General features: G+C 38.7%; 1 non-coding gene across 1 annotated transcript; it reads left to right on the forward strand.

Moving 5' to 3' along the window:
- The first annotated feature begins 6,897 nt into the window (after positions 1–6,897).
- LOC132416079 (U6 spliceosomal RNA) lies at positions 6,898–7,000 on the forward strand. The gene has a single exon (XR_009517456.1). It is a non-coding gene; the product is annotated as a U6 spliceosomal RNA (small nuclear RNA).
- Positions 7,001–17,332: the final 10,332 nt, after the last annotated feature.

The following is a 17,332-nucleotide window of genomic DNA, read 5'->3' on the forward strand; positions in this document are numbered from 1 at the left end:
CAGAGAACTTCAGACACCAGGGAACATTAATCTCTGTGAGCTCTCACAGAGATCCTCACCTTGGCACCAAGACCCAACTCCACCCAACTGCCTGCAAACTCCAGTGTTGGATGCCACAAGCCAAACAAGCAGCGAGATAGGAACATAACCCCACCCATCAACAAAAATGAGATGACAGAGAAATATGTTACAGATAGAGGAGCAAGGCAAAAGCCTGCAAGACCAAATAAATGAAGAGGAAATAGGCAATCTACCTAAAAAAAAATTCAGAGTAATGATAGTAAACATGATCCAAAATCTCAGATATAGAATGGAGGCATGGGTCTAGAAAATACAAGAAATGTTTAACAAGGACCTAGAAGAACTAAAGAACAAACAATCAGTGAAGAACAACACAATAATTGAAATGAAAAATACACTAGAGGGAATGAATAGCAGAATAATTGAGGGAGAAGAATGAATGAGTGAGCTGGAAGACAGAATGGTGGAAATAACTGTCTAGGAGCAGAAAAAAGAATGAAAAGAAATGAGGACAGTCACAGAGACTTCTGCAACAACATTAAATGCACCAATATTTGAATTATAGGGGTCCCAGAAGAAGAAGAAAGAGAGAAAAGACCTGAGAAAATACTTGAAGAGATTATAGCCGAAAACTTCCTTAACATAGGAAAGGAAATAGCCACCCAAGTCCAGGAAGGGCAGAGAATCCCACACAGGATAAATCCAGGGAGAAATATGTTGAGACACCTATTAATCAAACTAACAAAAATTAAATTCAAAGAAATATTAAAAGCAGCAAGGGAAAAGCAATAAATAACAGACAAGGGGAACCCCATAAGGTTATCAACTGATTTTTCAGCAGAAATTCTTCAGTCCAGAATAGAGTGGCAGGATATATTTAAAGTGATGAAAGGGAAGAACCTACAACCAAGATTACTCTACCCAGCAAGGATCTCATTCAGATTCGACAGAGAAATAAAAAGCTTTATAGACAAGCAAAAGCTAAGAGAATTCAGCACCACAAAACTAGCTATACAACAAATGCTAAAGGACCTTCTCTAAGTGGGACACACAAGAGAAGAAAAGGAATTACAAAAACAAACCCAAAACAATTAGGAAAATGGTACTAGGAACATACATATCGATAATTACCTTAAATGTGAATGGATTAAATGCCCCAACCAAAAGACACAGACTCCCTGAATGGATACAAACATAAGACCTGTATATATGCTGTGTACAAGAGTCCCACTTCAGACCTAAGGACACATACAGACTGAAAGTGAAGGGATGGAAAAAGATATTCCACACAAATAGAAATCAAAAGAAAGCTGGAGTAGCAATACTCATATCAGACAAAAGAGACTTTAAAATAAAGACTATTACAAGAGACAAAGAAGGACACTACATAATGATCAAGGGATCAATCCAAGAAGAAGATATAGCAATTTTAAATATATATGCTCCCAACATAGGAGCACCTCAATACATAAGGCAACTGCTAACAGCTATAAAAGAGGAGATTGACAGTAACACAATAATAGTGGGGGACTTTAACACCTCACTTATATCAATGGAGAGATCATCTGAACAGAATATGAATAAGGAAACACAAGCTTTAAATGACACAATAGACCAGATAGATTTAATTGATATTTATAGGCCATTCCATCCAAAAACGGCAGATTACACTTTCTTCTCAAGTGCACACAGACCATTCTCCAGGATAGATCACACCTTGGGTCACAAATCCAGCCTCGGTAAATTTAAGAAAATTGAAATCTTATCAAGCATCTTTACTGACCACAATGCTATGAGATTAGAAATCAATTACAGGGGGGAAAAAAACGCTTAAAAAACACAAACACTTGGAGGCTAAACAATACGTTACTAAATAACCAAGAGATCACTGAAGAAATCAAAGAGGAAACCAAAAAATACCTAGAGACAAATGACAAACAAAACACAACCATCCAAAACCTCTGGGATGCAGCAAAAGCAGTCCTAAGAAGGAAGTCTATAGCAATACAATCCTACCTCAAGATATGAGAAAAATTTCAAATAAACAATCTAACCTTACATCTAAAGGAACTAGAGAAAGAAGAACAAACAAAACCCAAAGTTAGTAGAAGGAAAGAAATCATAAAAATTAGGGGAGAAATAAATGAAATAGAAACAAAGGAAGCAGTAGCAAAGATCAATGAAACTAAAAGCTGGTTCTTTGAGAAGATAAACAAAATTTATAAACCTTTAACAAGAGTCATCAAGAAAAAAAAGGGAGAAGACTCAGAAAAATAGAATTAGAAATGAAAAAGAAGTAACAATTGACACTGCAGAAATACAAAGGATCATGAGAGATTACTACAAGCAACTATATGCCAATAAAATGGACAACCTGGAAGAAATGGAAAAATTCACAGAAAAACACAAACTTCCAAGACTGAACCAGGAAGAAAGAGAAAATATAAAGAGACCAATCACAAGCACTGAAATTGAGACTGTGATTAAAAATCTTCCAGCAAACAAAAGCCCAGGAACAGATGGCTTCACAGGAGAATTCTACCAAACATTTAGAGAAGACCTAGCACCTATCCTTCTCAAACTCTTCCAAAATATAGCAGAGGGAGGAACACTCCCAAACTCATTCTACGAGGCCACCATCACCCTGATACCAAAACCAGACGAAGATACTATGAAAAAAGAAAATTACAGACCAATATCACTGATGAATATAGATGCAAAAATCCTCAACAAAATACTAGCAAACAGAATCAAGCAGCACATTAAAAGGATCATACACCATGATCAAGTAGGGTTTATCCCAGGAATGCAAGGATTCTTCACCATATGCAAATCAAACAACGTATACACCATATTAACAAACTGAAGGATAAAAACCATATGATAATCTCAATAGATGCAGAAAAACTTTTGAAAGAACTCAACACCCATTTATGATAAAAACTCACCAGAAAGTGGGCATAGTGAGAACCTACCTCAACATAATAAAGGCCATATACGACAAACCCACAGCAAACATCATTCTCAATGGTGAAAAATTGAAAGCATTTCCTCTAAGATCAGGAACAAGACAAGGATGTCCACTCTTGTCACTATTATTCAACATAGTTTTGGAAATCCTAGCCATGGCAAACAGAGAAGAAAAAGAAATACAAATTGGAAAAGAAGTAAAATGTCACTGTTTGCAGATGACATGATACTATACATAGAAAATCCTAACGATGCCACCAGAAAACTACTGATGCTAGTCAATGAATTTGGTAAAGTTGCAGGATACAAAATTAATGCACAGAAATCTCTTGAATTCCTATACACTAGCAATGAATTAGCAGAAATATAAATTAAGGAAACAATCCCATTTACCATTGCAACAAAAAGAGTAAAATAGCTAGGAATAAAATTACCTAAGGAGGCAAAAGACCTGTATGCAGAAAACTATAAGATACTGCTGAAAGAAATAAAAAATGACACAAACAGATGGAGAGATATACAATGTTCTTAGATTGGAAGAAACAAGTTTGTCAAAATGATTATATTACACAAAGCAGTTTACAGATTCAATGCAATCCCTATCAAATTACCAATGGTATTTTTCACAGAACCAGAACAAAAAATTTTACAATTTGTATGGAAACACAAAAGACCCCAAATAGCCAAAGCAATCTTGAGAAAAACACAAAACAGAACAAAACAAACAAACAAACATGGAGGTGAAGGAATCAGACTCCTTGACTTAAGACAATACTACAAAGCTACAGTAATCAAGACAGTAGGGTACTGGCACAAAAACAGAAATATAGATCAATGGAACAGGATAGAAAGCCCAGAGAGAAACCAACACACATATGGTCACCTTATCTTTGATAAAGGAGGCAGGAATATACAGTGGAGAAAAGACAGCCTCTTCAATAAGTGGTGCTGGGAAAACTGGACAGCTACATGTAAAAGAATGAAATTAGGACACTCTCTAACACCATACACAAAAATAAACCCAAAATGGATTAAAGACATAAAGGTAAGACCAGACACTACAGAACTCTTAGAGGAAAACATAGGCAGAACATTCTTTGACATAAATTACAAGATCTTTTTGACCACCTCCTAGAGTAATGAAAATAAAAACAATAATAAACAAATGGGATGAAATGAAACTTAAAATCTTTTGCACAGCAAAGGAAACCATAAATGAGATGAAAAAACAACCCTCAGAATGGGAGAAAGTATACGCAAACGAAGCAGCTGAGAAGGGATTAATGTCCAAAATATACAAATAATACGTGCAGCTCAATATCAAATAAACAAACAACCCAATCAAAAAATGGGTGGAAGTGCTAAATAGACATTTCTCCAAAGAAGACATACAGATGGCCAAGAGGCACATGAAAAGATTCTCAACATCACTAATTATTAGAGAAATGCAAATCACAACTACAATTAAGTATCACCTCACACCGGTCAAAATGGCCATCATCAAAAATTCTACAAACAATAAGTGCTGGAGAGGGTGTGGAGAAAGGGAAGCCTCTTACACTGTTGGTGGGAATGCAAACTGATACAGCCACTATGGAGAACAGTATGGAGGTTCCTTAAAAATCTAAAAATAGAACTTCCATATGACCCAGCAATCTCACTACTGGGTATATACCCAGAGAAAACCATAATTCCAAAAGATGCATGCACCCCAATATTCATTGCAGCTCTATTTACAATTGCCAGGACATGGAAGCAACCTAAATATCCATCAACAGTGGAATGGATAAAGAAGTTGTGGTACATATATACAATGGAATATTATTCAGCTATAAAAAGGAATAAAATTGTGCCATATGCAGAGACATGGATGGACCTAGATACTGTCATACAGGGTGAAGTAAGTCAGCAAGAGAAAAACAAATATTGTATTAACACATATATGTGGAATTTAGAAAAATAGTAAACATGAACCTATTTGCAAAGCAGAAATAGAGATAGAAACATAAAGAACAAACATATGGACACCAAGGGAGGAAAGGGTGGGGAGGTGGGATAAATTTGGAGATTGGGATTGATATATATACACTACTATGTATAAAATAGATAACTAATGAGAGCCTCCCGTATAGCACAGGGGAAAAGAAAAAGAAGATACAATCTGTTTGTTAGACATATTTTAAGGTAACCTTAAAAATGCATTCTAATATACACTAGGTGTAGACAAATATTGTTTCATTCCACTTATACGAGGTACCTATAATAGTCAAATTCATAGAGTCAGAATGTACATTGAAAGATGCCAGGGACCAAGGGGTGAGGGGTGGGTTGGGGAGGGGGAATGGGGATTTAGTGTTTAATGAGGACAAAATTTCAGTTTAGGAAGTTGAAAAATTCTGGAGATGAATGATGGTGAGATTTGCACAACAATGTGAATGTACTTAGTGCCACTGAACTGTACAGTTAAATATGATTAAAATCATGTGTTTTATATTATGTGACTTTTACCACAATTTAAAAAATTACTTTAAAAAAATCAGGAGACTTTCCTGCTTGAAACCCTTCAATAACTATGTTTCTCTTAGAATAAAGTCCAGATTCCTTATTATGCCTACCAGGCTCTACATGATATGCTTTACTCTTAGGTCTTCAACCTCAACCCCTGCCATTACCACTCTTTTATTCTATGCTTTAATTATGTTAAAATTTATTTAGTTGTTCTAAGTTTTATCAGTACTAAACTTTTCGCACTCATCCACTGATACCCTTTGTCTGGACAATCCTTACCCTCTGCTTTCTCTAAGAAAGCTTTCCTTAATACTGTAAAGTTTAATATTGAAATTGAGCAGAACCCCTGAGGGGCTCCTGGGCACAAAATCCTTTCTGTCTCCTGTTTCTTGACTCCGTCTCCATGACCTTCCCTTAGTTCCAAAGGGCAGATTCCAACAGTTGTTAACCCGGGAAAGGAAGGGATGCAAAGACAAGGGAGGGGCAGCCAGGAAACAATAGTGCAGCCTTAAGGCATGGTCCTGGTTCCACCTCAAGGGATGCACATAACAATGTCTTTAAGCTCTTTAACATGTCATTATTCTGCATACCAGAGAAAGGCCTCCTGAGGCTACATTAAAGGAACCAGAGAAACTCATCAAGAAGATTACCTGAGATCAGATTAGAGGAGTAGAGGCTGCATACACACTAATCTTATCAGCAACCTCACCCTTGAACCATTGCTATAAAACTCCTCATCAAATCCTCCCCTGTTGGGACACATAGTTGTTGGGGCAGGAGCTCATTGTGTCCACCTTTGCCTGGCAAAGCAATAATGCTATTCTTTTCTACTTCAACCAAAACTCTGTCTCCAAGATTCGATTTGGCATTGGTGCACAGAGGCTGAGCTTTCAGCATCAATATCTATTGAGGTTTTATCAAGTATGAGACAGTGTGCTAAGAACTTTACATACATATTCCTATTTAGTCTTGACAAAATGTCTCTTGTGTTTACCTCCATAACACACTCATAGAAATTCCATAGTTCTTATCACATTTTTTAATCAACTATTTGTCTATATTAATTATATTGGCCTGATCACATCAGAAAAAGAGAGGGGAAATGTAAGAATTAACTATAAATAAAAATTGGGCCATAACCACAGATATAGTTAAAATTTTACAGCCCTTGAGAGAATATGGTAAAAAAAAAATTAGACCAATCAATTTTTTAAATGTATGTGGTGGAGATAATTTTCTAAAATAATAGAAATCATCCAAATTGATTAAAAAAGAAAAAGAGGATTTCTGTTTCTGTTAAGACAACAGACAATATTACTAGACTAAACTTCTTATTTTAAATAACTAAGCTACTAGATAAAAACTTTAAAATGTTTTATTAAGAGCACTGTTGAATGCTTGCTTTGGCAGCACACATGCTAAAATTGGAATGATACAGAGAAGATTAGCATGGCCCCTGCACAAGGATAATACACAAATTTGTGAAGCATTCCATATTAAAAAAAAAAAAAAAAAAGCACTTTTGAGCAGCAAAGAAAGTAAGAAATTCTCAATCCAGGGATATAGTGATGGTGTGAACCAGATAGGTAAAAGGAATTTGAGGGCCTTTGCTAAACTAGGTGAACTTGGGTATCAGTTTTCGTAGTCTCATGGCACATGGAGTACAGGAGGAAAATTTTGTGATCTGCTCAAAATGGGGAATATAAGAAGAGATCTTTCCCCATTTAAGTCAAAGACCCCAAAGGGTTTCACCTTAATGTAAGAGAGAACTAGAAATACTGCTCACTTTCACCAAAGATTACATGAAAATCTGTCTGAAACTTGGCAGTTTAGCAGAGGAAAGCAACAGCCCTAAAACACTGAATTCATAATCTGGCTTAAGGTGTGAGATTAAATTTGCACTTAAGGTGCAAATTTATAGTGTCTGAATCATTCTTAAACGCTCAAACTAAAAATTTAATGTAGTTCCAAATAAAATGTTATCCTTAGCTCTGGCAGAAACAAAATGCACACACTTTCTGAAGGAACCCACATAATACCAGGTCTCCATGAATTTTTTTTTTAACATCTTTATTGGAGTATACTTCCTTTACAATGGTGTGTTAGTTTCTGCTTTATAACAAAGTGAACCAGTTACACATATACATATGTTCCCATATCTCTTCCCTCTTGCGTCACCCTCCCTCCCACCCTCCCTATCCCACCCCTCCAGGCTGTCACAAAGCACCGAGCCAATATCCCTGTGCCATGCAGCTGCTTCCCACTAGCTATCTACCTTACTACGTTTGTTAGTGTGTATATGCCCATGACTCTCTCTCGCCCTGTCACAGCTCACCCTTCCCCCTCCCCATAACCTCAAGTCCGTTCTCTAGGAGGTCTGTGTCTTTATTCCTGCCTTACCCGTAGGTTCTTCATGACATTTTTTTTTTCTTAAATTCCATATATATGTGTTAGCATACGGTATTTGTCTTTTTCTTTCTGACTTACTTCACTCTGTATGACAGACTCTAGGTCTATCCACCTCATTACAAATAGTTCAATTTCGTTTCTTTATATGGCTGAGTAATATTCCATTGTATATATATGCCACATCTTCTTTATCCATTCATTTGATGATGAACACTTAGGTTGCTTCCATGTCCTGGCTATTGTAAATAGAGCTGCAATGAACATTTTGGTACATGCCTCTTTTTGAATTTTGGTTTTCTCAGGGTATATGCCCAGTAGTGGGATTGCTGGGTCATATGGTAGTTCTATTTGTAGTTTTTTAAGGAACCTCCATACTGTTCTCCATAGTGGCTGAACCAATTCACATTCCCACCAGCAGTGCAAGAGTGTTCCCTTTTCTCCCCACCCTCTCCAGAATTTATTGTTTCTAGATTTTTTGATGATGGCCATTCTGACTGGTGTGAGATGATATCTCATTGTAGTTTCGATTTGCATTTCTCTAATGATTAATGATGTTGAGCATTCTTTCATGTGTTTGTTGGCAGTCTGTATATCTTCTTTGGAGAAATGTCTATTTAGGTCTTCTGCCCATTTTTGGATTGGGTTGTTTGTTTTCTTGTTATTGAGCTGCATGAGCTCCTTGTAAATTTTGGAGATTAATCCTTTGTCGGTTGCTTCATTTGCAAATATTTTCTCCCATTCTGAGGGTTGTCTTTTGGTCTTGTTTATGGTTTCCTTTGCTGTGCAAAAGCTTTGGAGTTTCATTAGGTCCCATTTGTTTATTTTTATTTTTATTTCCATTACTCTAGGAGGTGGGTCAGAAAGGATCTTGCTGTGATTTATGTCATAGAGTGTTCTGCCTATGTTTTCCTCTAAGAGTTTGATAGTTTCTGGCCTTACATTTAGGTCTTTAATCCATTTTGAGCTTATTTTTGTGTATGGTGTTAGGGAGTGATCTAATCTCATACTTTTACATGTACCTGTCCAGTTTTCCCAGCACCACTTATTGAAGAGGCTGTCCTTTCTCCGTTGTACATTACTGCCACCTTTATCAAAGATAAGGTGTCCATATGTGCATGGGTTTATCTCTGGGCTATCTATCCTGTTCCATTGATCTATCTTTCTGTTTTTGTGCCAGTACCATACCGTCTTGATAACTGTAGCTTTGTAGTATAGTCTGAAGTCAGGGAGCCTGATTCCTCCAGTTCCTTCTTTCGTTCTCAAGATTGCTTTGGCTATTCGGGGTCTTTTGTGTTTCCATACAAATTGTGAAATTTTTTGTTCTAGTTCTGTGAAAAATGCCAGTGGTAGTTTGATAGGGATTTCATTGAATCTCTAGATTGCTTTGGGTAGTAGAGTCATTTTCACAATGCTGATTCTTCCAATCCAAGAACATGGTATAGCTCTCCATCTATTTGTATCATCTTTAATTTCTTTCATCAGTGTCTTATAATTTTCTGCATACAGGTCTTTTGTCTCCTTAGGTAGGTTTATTCCTAGATATTTTATTCTTTTTGTTGCAATGGTAAATGGGAGTGTGTTCTTGATTTCACTTTCAGATTTTTCATCATTAGTATATAGGAATGCCAGAGATTTCTGTGCATTGATTTTGTATCCTGCCACTTTACCAAATTCATTGATTAGCTCTAGTAGTTTTCTGGTAGCATCTTTAGGGTTCTCTATGTATAGGATCATGTCATCTGCAAACAGTGATAGCTTTACTTCTTCTTTTCCGATTTGGATTCCTTTTATTTCCTTTTCTTCTCTGATTGCTGTGGCTAAAACTTCCAAAACTATGTTGAATAAGAGTGGTGAGAGTGGGCAACCTTGTCTTGTTCCTGATCTTAGTGGAAATGCTTTCAGTTTTTCACCATTGAGGATGATGTTTGCTGTGGGCTTGTCATATATGGCCTTTATTATGTTGAGGAAAGTTCCCTCTATGCCTACTTTCTGCAGGGTTTTTATCATAAATGGGTGTTGAATTTTGTCAAAAGCTTTCTCTGCATCTATTGAGATGATCATATGGTTTTTCTCCTTCAATTTGTTAATATGGTTTATCACATTGATAGATTTGCGTATATTGAAGAATTCTTGCATTCCTGGAATAAACCCCACTTGATCATGGTGTATGATCCTTTTAATGTGCTGTTGGATTCTGTTTGCTAGTATTTGTTGAGGATTTTTGCATCTATGTTCATCAGTGATATTGGCCTGTAGTTTTCTTTCTTTGTGACATCCTTGTCTGGTTTTGGTATCAAGGTGATGGTGGCCTCGTAGAATGAATTTGGGAGTGGTCCTCCCTCTGCTATATTTTGGAAGAGTTTGAGAAGGATAGGTGTTAGCTCTTCTCTAAATGTTTGATAGAATTCGCCTGTGAAGCCATCTGGTCCTGGGCTTTTCTTTGTTGGAAGATTTTTAATCACAGTTTCAATTTCAGTGCTTGTGATTGGTCTGTTCATATTTTCTATTTCTTCCTGATTCAGTCTTGGCAGGTTGTGCATTTCTAAGAATTTGTCCATTTCTTCCAGATTGTCCATTTTATTGGCATAGAGTTGCTTGTAGTAATCTCTCATGATCTCTTTTATCTCTGCAGTGTCAGTTGTTACCTCTCCTTTTTCATTTCTAATTCTATTGATTTGAGTCTTCTCCCTTTTTTACTTGATGAGTTTGGCTAGTGGTTTATCTATTTTGTTTATCTTCTCAAAGAACCAGCTCATAGTTTTATTGATCTTTGCTATTGTTTCCTTCATTTCTTTTTCATTTATTTCTGATCTGATTTTAATGATTTCTTTCCTTCTGCTAGCTTTGGGGTCTTTTTGTTCTTCTTTCTCTAATTGCTTGAGGTGCAAGGTTAGGTTGTTTATTCGAGATGTTTCCTGCTTCTTAAGGTGGGCTTGTATTGCTATAAACTTCCCCCTTAGAACTGCTTTTGCTGCATCCCACAGGTTTTGGGTCGTTGTGTCTCCATTGTCATTTGTTCCTAGGTATTTTTTGATTTCCTCTTTGATTTCTTCATTGATCTCTTCATTATTAAGTAGTGTATTGTTTAGCCTCCATGTGTTTGTATTTTTTACAGATCTTTTCCTGTAATTGATATCTAGTCTCATGGCGTTGTGGTCAGAAAAGATACTTGATACAATTTCAATTTTCTTAAATTTACCAAGGCTTGATTTTTGACCTAAGATATGATCTATCCTTGAGAATGTTCCATGAGCACTTGAGAAAAATGTGTATTCTGTTGTTTTTGGATGGAGTGTCCTATAAATATCAATTAAATCCATCTTGTTTAATGTATCATTTAAAGCTTGTATTTCCTTGTTTATTTTCATTTTGGATGATCTGTCCATGGGTGAAAGTGGGGTGTTTAAGTCCCCTACTATGAATGTGTTACTGTCGATTTCCCCTTTTATGGCTGTTAGTATTTGCCTTATGTATTGAGGTGCTCCTATGTTGGGTGCATACATATTTACAATTGTTATATCTTCTTCTTGGATCGATCCCTTGATCATTATGTAGTGTCCTTCTTTGTCTCTTTTAATAGTCCTTATTTTAAAGTCTCTTTTGTCTGATATGAGAATTGCTACTCCAGCTTTCTTTTGGCTTCCATTTGCATGGAATATCTTTTTCCATCCCCTTACTTTCAGTCTGTATGTGTCTCTAGGTCTGAAGTGGGTCTCTTGTAGACAGCATATATAAGGGTCTTGTTTTTGTATCCATTCAGCTAATCTGTGTCTTTTGGTGGGAGCATTTAGTCCATTTACATTTAAGGTAATTATCAATATGTATGTTCCTATTCCCATTTTCTAAATTGTTTTGGGTTCGTTATTATAGGTCTTTTCCTTCTCTTGTGTTTCTTGCCTAGAGAAGATCCTTTAGCATTTGTTGTAAAGCTGGTTTGGTGGTGCTGAACTCTCTCAGCTTTTGCTTGTCTGTAAAGGTTTTAATTTCTCCATCAAATCTGAATGAGATCCTTGCTGGGTAGAGTAGTCTTGGCTGCAGGTTTTTCTCCTTCATCACTTTCAGTATGTCCTGCCACTCCCTTCTGGCTTGCAGAGTTTCTGCTGAAAGATCAGCTGTTAACCTTATGGGGATTCCCTTATGTGTTATTTGTTTTTCCCTTGCTGCTTTTAGTGTGCTTTCTTTGTATTTAATTTTTGACAGTTTGATTAATATGTGTCTTGGCGTATTTCTCCTTGTATTTATCTTGTATGGGACTCTCTGTGCTTCCTGGACTTGATTAACTATTTCCTTTCCCATATTAGGGAAGTTTTCAACTATAATCTCTTCAAATATTTTCTCAGTCCCTTTCTTTTTCTCTTCTTCTTCTGGAACCCCTATAATTCGAATGTTGGTGCGTTTAATGTTGTCCCAGAGGTCTCTGAGACTGTCCTCAGTTCTTTTCATTCTTTTCTCTTTATTCTGCTCTGCAGTAGTTATTTCCACTATTTTATCTTCCAGGTCACTTATCCGTCCTTCTGCCTCAGTTATTCTGCTATTGATCCCATCTAGAGTACTTTTAATTTCATTTATTGTGTTGTTCATCGTTGCTTGTTTCATCTTTAGTTCTTGTAGGTCCTTGTTAACTGATTCTTGCATTTTGTCCAATCTATTGTCCATTCTATCTCCAAGATTTCGGATCAACCTTACTATCATTATTCTGAATTCTCTTTCAGGTAGACTGCCTATTTCCTCTTCATTTGTTAGGTCTGGTGCATTTTTATCTTGCTCCTTTATCTGCTGTGTGTTTTTCTGTCTTCTCATTTTGCTTATCTTACTGTGTTTGGGGTCTCCTTTTTGCAGGCTGCAGGTTCGTAGTTCCTCCTGTTTTTGATGTCTGTCTTCAGTGGCTGAGGTTGGTTCAGTGGGTTGTGTAGGCTTCCTGGTGGAGGGGACTAGTGCCTGTGTTGTGGTGGATGAGGCTGGATCTTGTCTCTCTAGTGGGCAGGTTCACGTCTGGTGGTGTGTTTTGGGGTGTCTGTGGCCTTATTATGATTTTAGGCAGCCTCTCTGCTAATGGGTGGGTTTGTGTTCCTGTTTTGCTAGTTGTTTGGCATAGGTTTTCCAGCACTGTGGCTTGCTGGTCGTTGAGTGAAGCTGGGTGCTGGTGTTAAGATGGAGGTCTCTGGGAGATTTTTGCCGTTTGATATTATGTGGAGCTGGGAGGTCTCTTGTTGATCAGTGTCCTGAAGTTGGCTCTCCTACCTCAGAGGCAGAGCCCTGACTCCTGGCTGGAGCACCAAAAGCTTTTCATCTACACGGCTCAGGATAAAAGGGAGAAAAAGTAGAGGGAATTAGTAGAAGTATGAGGAAAGAAAGAAGGAAAGGAGGGTAGGAAGGAAGGAAGAAAGAAAGAAGCAAAGAAGGAAAGAAGGCAAGAAGGAAAGAAAGGAGGGAGGGAGGGAGGAAGGAAGGAAGGAGGGAAAGAAGGAAAAAAGAAAGAAAGAAAGAAGATACAGTAAAAATAAAATAAAGTATAATAAAGTTATTGAATTAAAAAATTCTTGTTTAGGAAAAAAAAAAAAAAGGGACGGAAAGAACCTTAGGACAAATGTTGGAAGCAAAGCTATACAGACAAAATCTTACAGAGAAGCATACACATACACCCTCACTAAAAGTGGTAAATGGGGAAAAATCCTAAATCTTGCTGTCAGAGACCACCTCCTCAATTTGGGATGATTCGTTGTCTAAAGGAGGGAAGGAAGGACGGAAAGAAAGAAAGAAAGAAAGAAAGAACGAAGGTAAAATATAATAACGTTATTAAAATTAATTATTAAGAAAAAAAATTTAAAAAAAAACATGGACGGATAGAGCCCTAGGACAAATGGTGGAAACAAGACTATACAGACAAGATCTCACACAGAAGCAAACACATACACATTCACAAAAAGAGGAAAGGGGAAAAAATCATAGCTCTTGCTCCTAAAGTCCACTTCCTTAATTTGGGATGATTGGTTGTCTATTCAGGTATTCCACAGATGCAGGGTACATCAAGTTGATTGTGGAGCTTTAATCCGTTGCTTCTGAGGCTGCTGGGAGAGATTTCCCTTTCTCTTCTTTGTTCTCACAGCTCCCAGGGCTCAGCTTTGGATTTGGCCCTGCCACTGCGTGTAGATCGCTGGAGGGCGTCTGTTTTTTGCTCAGACAGGATAGGGTTAAAAGAGCCGCTGATTGGGGGCTCTGGCGCACTCAGGCCGCCGGGGACGGAGGGGCACAGAGTGCGGGGCGGGCCTGCGGTGGCAAAGGCCGGCGTGACTTTGCACCAGCCTGAGGCGCGCTGTGCGCTCTCCCGGGGAAGTTGTCCCTGGATCCCGGGAACCTGGCAGTGGCGGGCTGCACAGGCTCCGCAGAAGAGGGGTGTGGAGAGTGACCTGTGCTCGCACACAGGCCCCTCGGTGGCGGCAGCAGCAGCCTTATCGTCTCCCGCCCGTCTCTGGGGTCCGCGCTTTTAGCCGCGGCTCGCGCCCGTCTCTGGGGTCCGTGCTTTCAGCCGCGGCTCGCGCCCGTCTCTGGGGTTCGCGCTTTTAGCCGCGGCTCGCGCCCGTCTCTGGAGTTCCTTTAAGCAGCGTTCTTAAACCCCTCTCCTCACGCCCCAGGAAACAAAGAGGGAAGGAGAAGTCTCCTGCCTCTTCGGCAGGTGCAGTCTTTTCACCGGACTCCCTCCCGGCTAGCTGTGGTGCACTTACCCCTTCAGGCTATGTTCAAGCCGCCAACCCCAGTCCTCTCCCTGCGCTCCGGCCTCAGCTCGCAGCCCCGCCCGCCCCGGCGGGTGAGCAGACAAGCCTCTCGGGCTGGTGAGTGCCGGTCGGCACCGATCCTCTGTGCGGGAATCTCCCCGCTTTGCCCTCCGCACCCGTTGCTTAGCACTCCTCCGCGGCTTCGAAGCTCCCCCCTCCGCCTCCCGAGTCTCCGCCCGCGATGGGGCTTCCTAGTGTGTGGAAACTTTTCCTCCTTCACAGCTCCCTCCCACTGGTGCAGGTGCCGTCCCTATTCTTTTGTCTCTGTTTTTTCTTTTGCCCTACCCAGGTACGTGGGGAGTTTCTTGCCTTTTGGGAGGTCTGAGGTCTTCTGCCAGCCTTCAGTAGGTGTTCTGTAGGAGTTGTTCCACGTGTAGATGTATTTCTGGTGTATCTGTGGGGAGGAAGGTGATCTCCGCGTCTTACTCTTCCGCCATCTTCCGCCTTCCCCTTCCATGAATTTTTAAAAGCAAATTTTCAATGAAATTGAACTACTCAGACAAAATTCACTAAACACATGAGAAAACAAGGCACTCTTAACCAAGAGAAACAACAAAATAGGAAAGGATGCATGAAACTCCAGATATTGCAGTAACGATACAAAATATAGATAGTCAAGTTTTTATATATTTACAAAAATTAAGGACTGGTTTTCAAAATGTGCAGAGAAGAATCTAAAAGACTAAGCATTTTGAATAATGAAAATTTAATAATTGAAAATTTTAAAACATAAATGAATACATCGAACAGCAGATTTGATTCAACTAAAGATAGATTAATAAACAGGAAGATTTATACAAGTAGATTAATCAGAATGTAGCTGCAGTGTGTTAAATTGTGTCCCCAAATAAGATATGTTCAAATCCTTGCCACTGGGACTTCCCTGGTGGTTCAGTGGTAAAGAATCTGCCTTAAAATGCAGGGGACATGGGTTCAATCCCTGGTCAGGGAACTAAGATCGCACATTCCATGAGGCAACTAAGCCCACATGCCACGACCTCTGAGCTTGCACACCTCAACTAGAGAGCCTGCGTGCCACAAACTACAGAGCCCACATGCTCTGGAACCCGTGCACCACTACAGAGTCCACGCACCCTGGAGCCTGCACACCACAACTAGAGAAGAGAAAACCCACACGCCACAACTAGAGAGAAGCCAATGTGCTGCAATGAAAGATCCTGCATGCCTCAGTGAAGATCCCGTGCACTGCAACTAAGACCCAACGCAGCCAAAAGTAAATAAATTAATGAATAAATAAATCTTAAAGAAAATCCTTGGCACCTATGAATATGACCTTATTGAGAAATAGGGTTTTTGCAGATGTGATTGTTAATAATCTTGAGATGAGTTCATCCTAAATTTAGGGTGGGTTCTAAATCCAATGTCTGTTGTCTCTATAAGAGAAAGGAGAGGATGATTTGAAACACAGATACAGATGAGAAGACCCATAAGGAAAGACCATGTAAAGTCAGAGGCAGGGAATGGAGTGATGGGTCTACAAGCCAAGGAACACCAAGAATTGCCAACAACCACAAGAAGTAAGAGAGTGACATGGAACAGATTCTTCCCCAGAGCATCCAGAAGGAGCAAACCCTGAAGACACCTTGATTTTGGACTTCTAGCCTTCAGAACCATGAGAGAATAAATTTCTGTGGTTTGAAGGCACCAAATTTACGGTAATTTGTTCCAGCAACTCTAGCAAATGAACACAGTATCACACAGAAAGAGTGAAAAATATTAAAGTGAAGTTAAGAAATGATGAGGACTGAATTAGAGAGTCTAACGTAAATGTAACTGGAGTTCCAGAGAGAGGAGATACAAAGCATGGTAGACACAATACCTGAAGTGATAACAGCTGAGAGTATTCCAGAAATGATGAAAATACAATTAATAAATAAGAAGTCCAATGAATTATTTTCATGAGGGAAAATAGAAACTCATGCCTAGACATAGCATGATGATGCCCAGTAAAAATAAAGAAAAGAATTTTAAAACAGCCATAGAATTTGTGGTTCTAGTAATGGGCAAAGAGAAGTATAATATTAGAACACCAAAGTTGCCTATGTCCAAAGGTATGAACTAATGCTACAAGTACTTACATTTTGATATTTTGGGTGTGGGGAAAAAGTCTTGTGGGAGACTTTTATATTGAACCACACCCTCAGTCATAACAAAAGAGAGGTTGACCCACTATATTTCCTTCAAACTCTGATTATTTGTGGAATGGACTGCTGTGGTTTTGAACCAAGTAGGAAAGGAAAAAGAACAGGAAAATCAAAAAGAAACATACTTGTGTGGTTATAACAGCAGACAAGTCTCCCATGTTGTTGCACACTAGGTAAGCAAGGTCTAGGTGGAGTAATGACTCGCAGAACTTAAATTTGGTTTGAAGTTGTCCCAACTAAACATGCTCAGAGACCTAAGAGAGGTAAATCAAAAACCTATATTGAGGAGGGAAAATCCATCTTATGCCTCAGGAAGTGTCCCAAAATAATTTTTCAAGGACAATGGCTAGTAAGTAATCAAAGTTTCTGAGCCAAAAAATAAAGCAACAATATAACATGAGCAAGAACCAACATAAACCAGAGTCAGCAGAGACAGAGTTCAGATGTTGAACTTTTCAGACACATGTTTTAAATCAATTGTGTTTA

The sequence above is a fragment of the Delphinus delphis genome, chromosome 1 (assembly GCF_949987515.2).
Source record: "Delphinus delphis chromosome 1, mDelDel1.2, whole genome shotgun sequence".
NCBI lineage: Eukaryota > Metazoa > Chordata > Mammalia > Artiodactyla > Delphinidae > Delphinus > Delphinus delphis.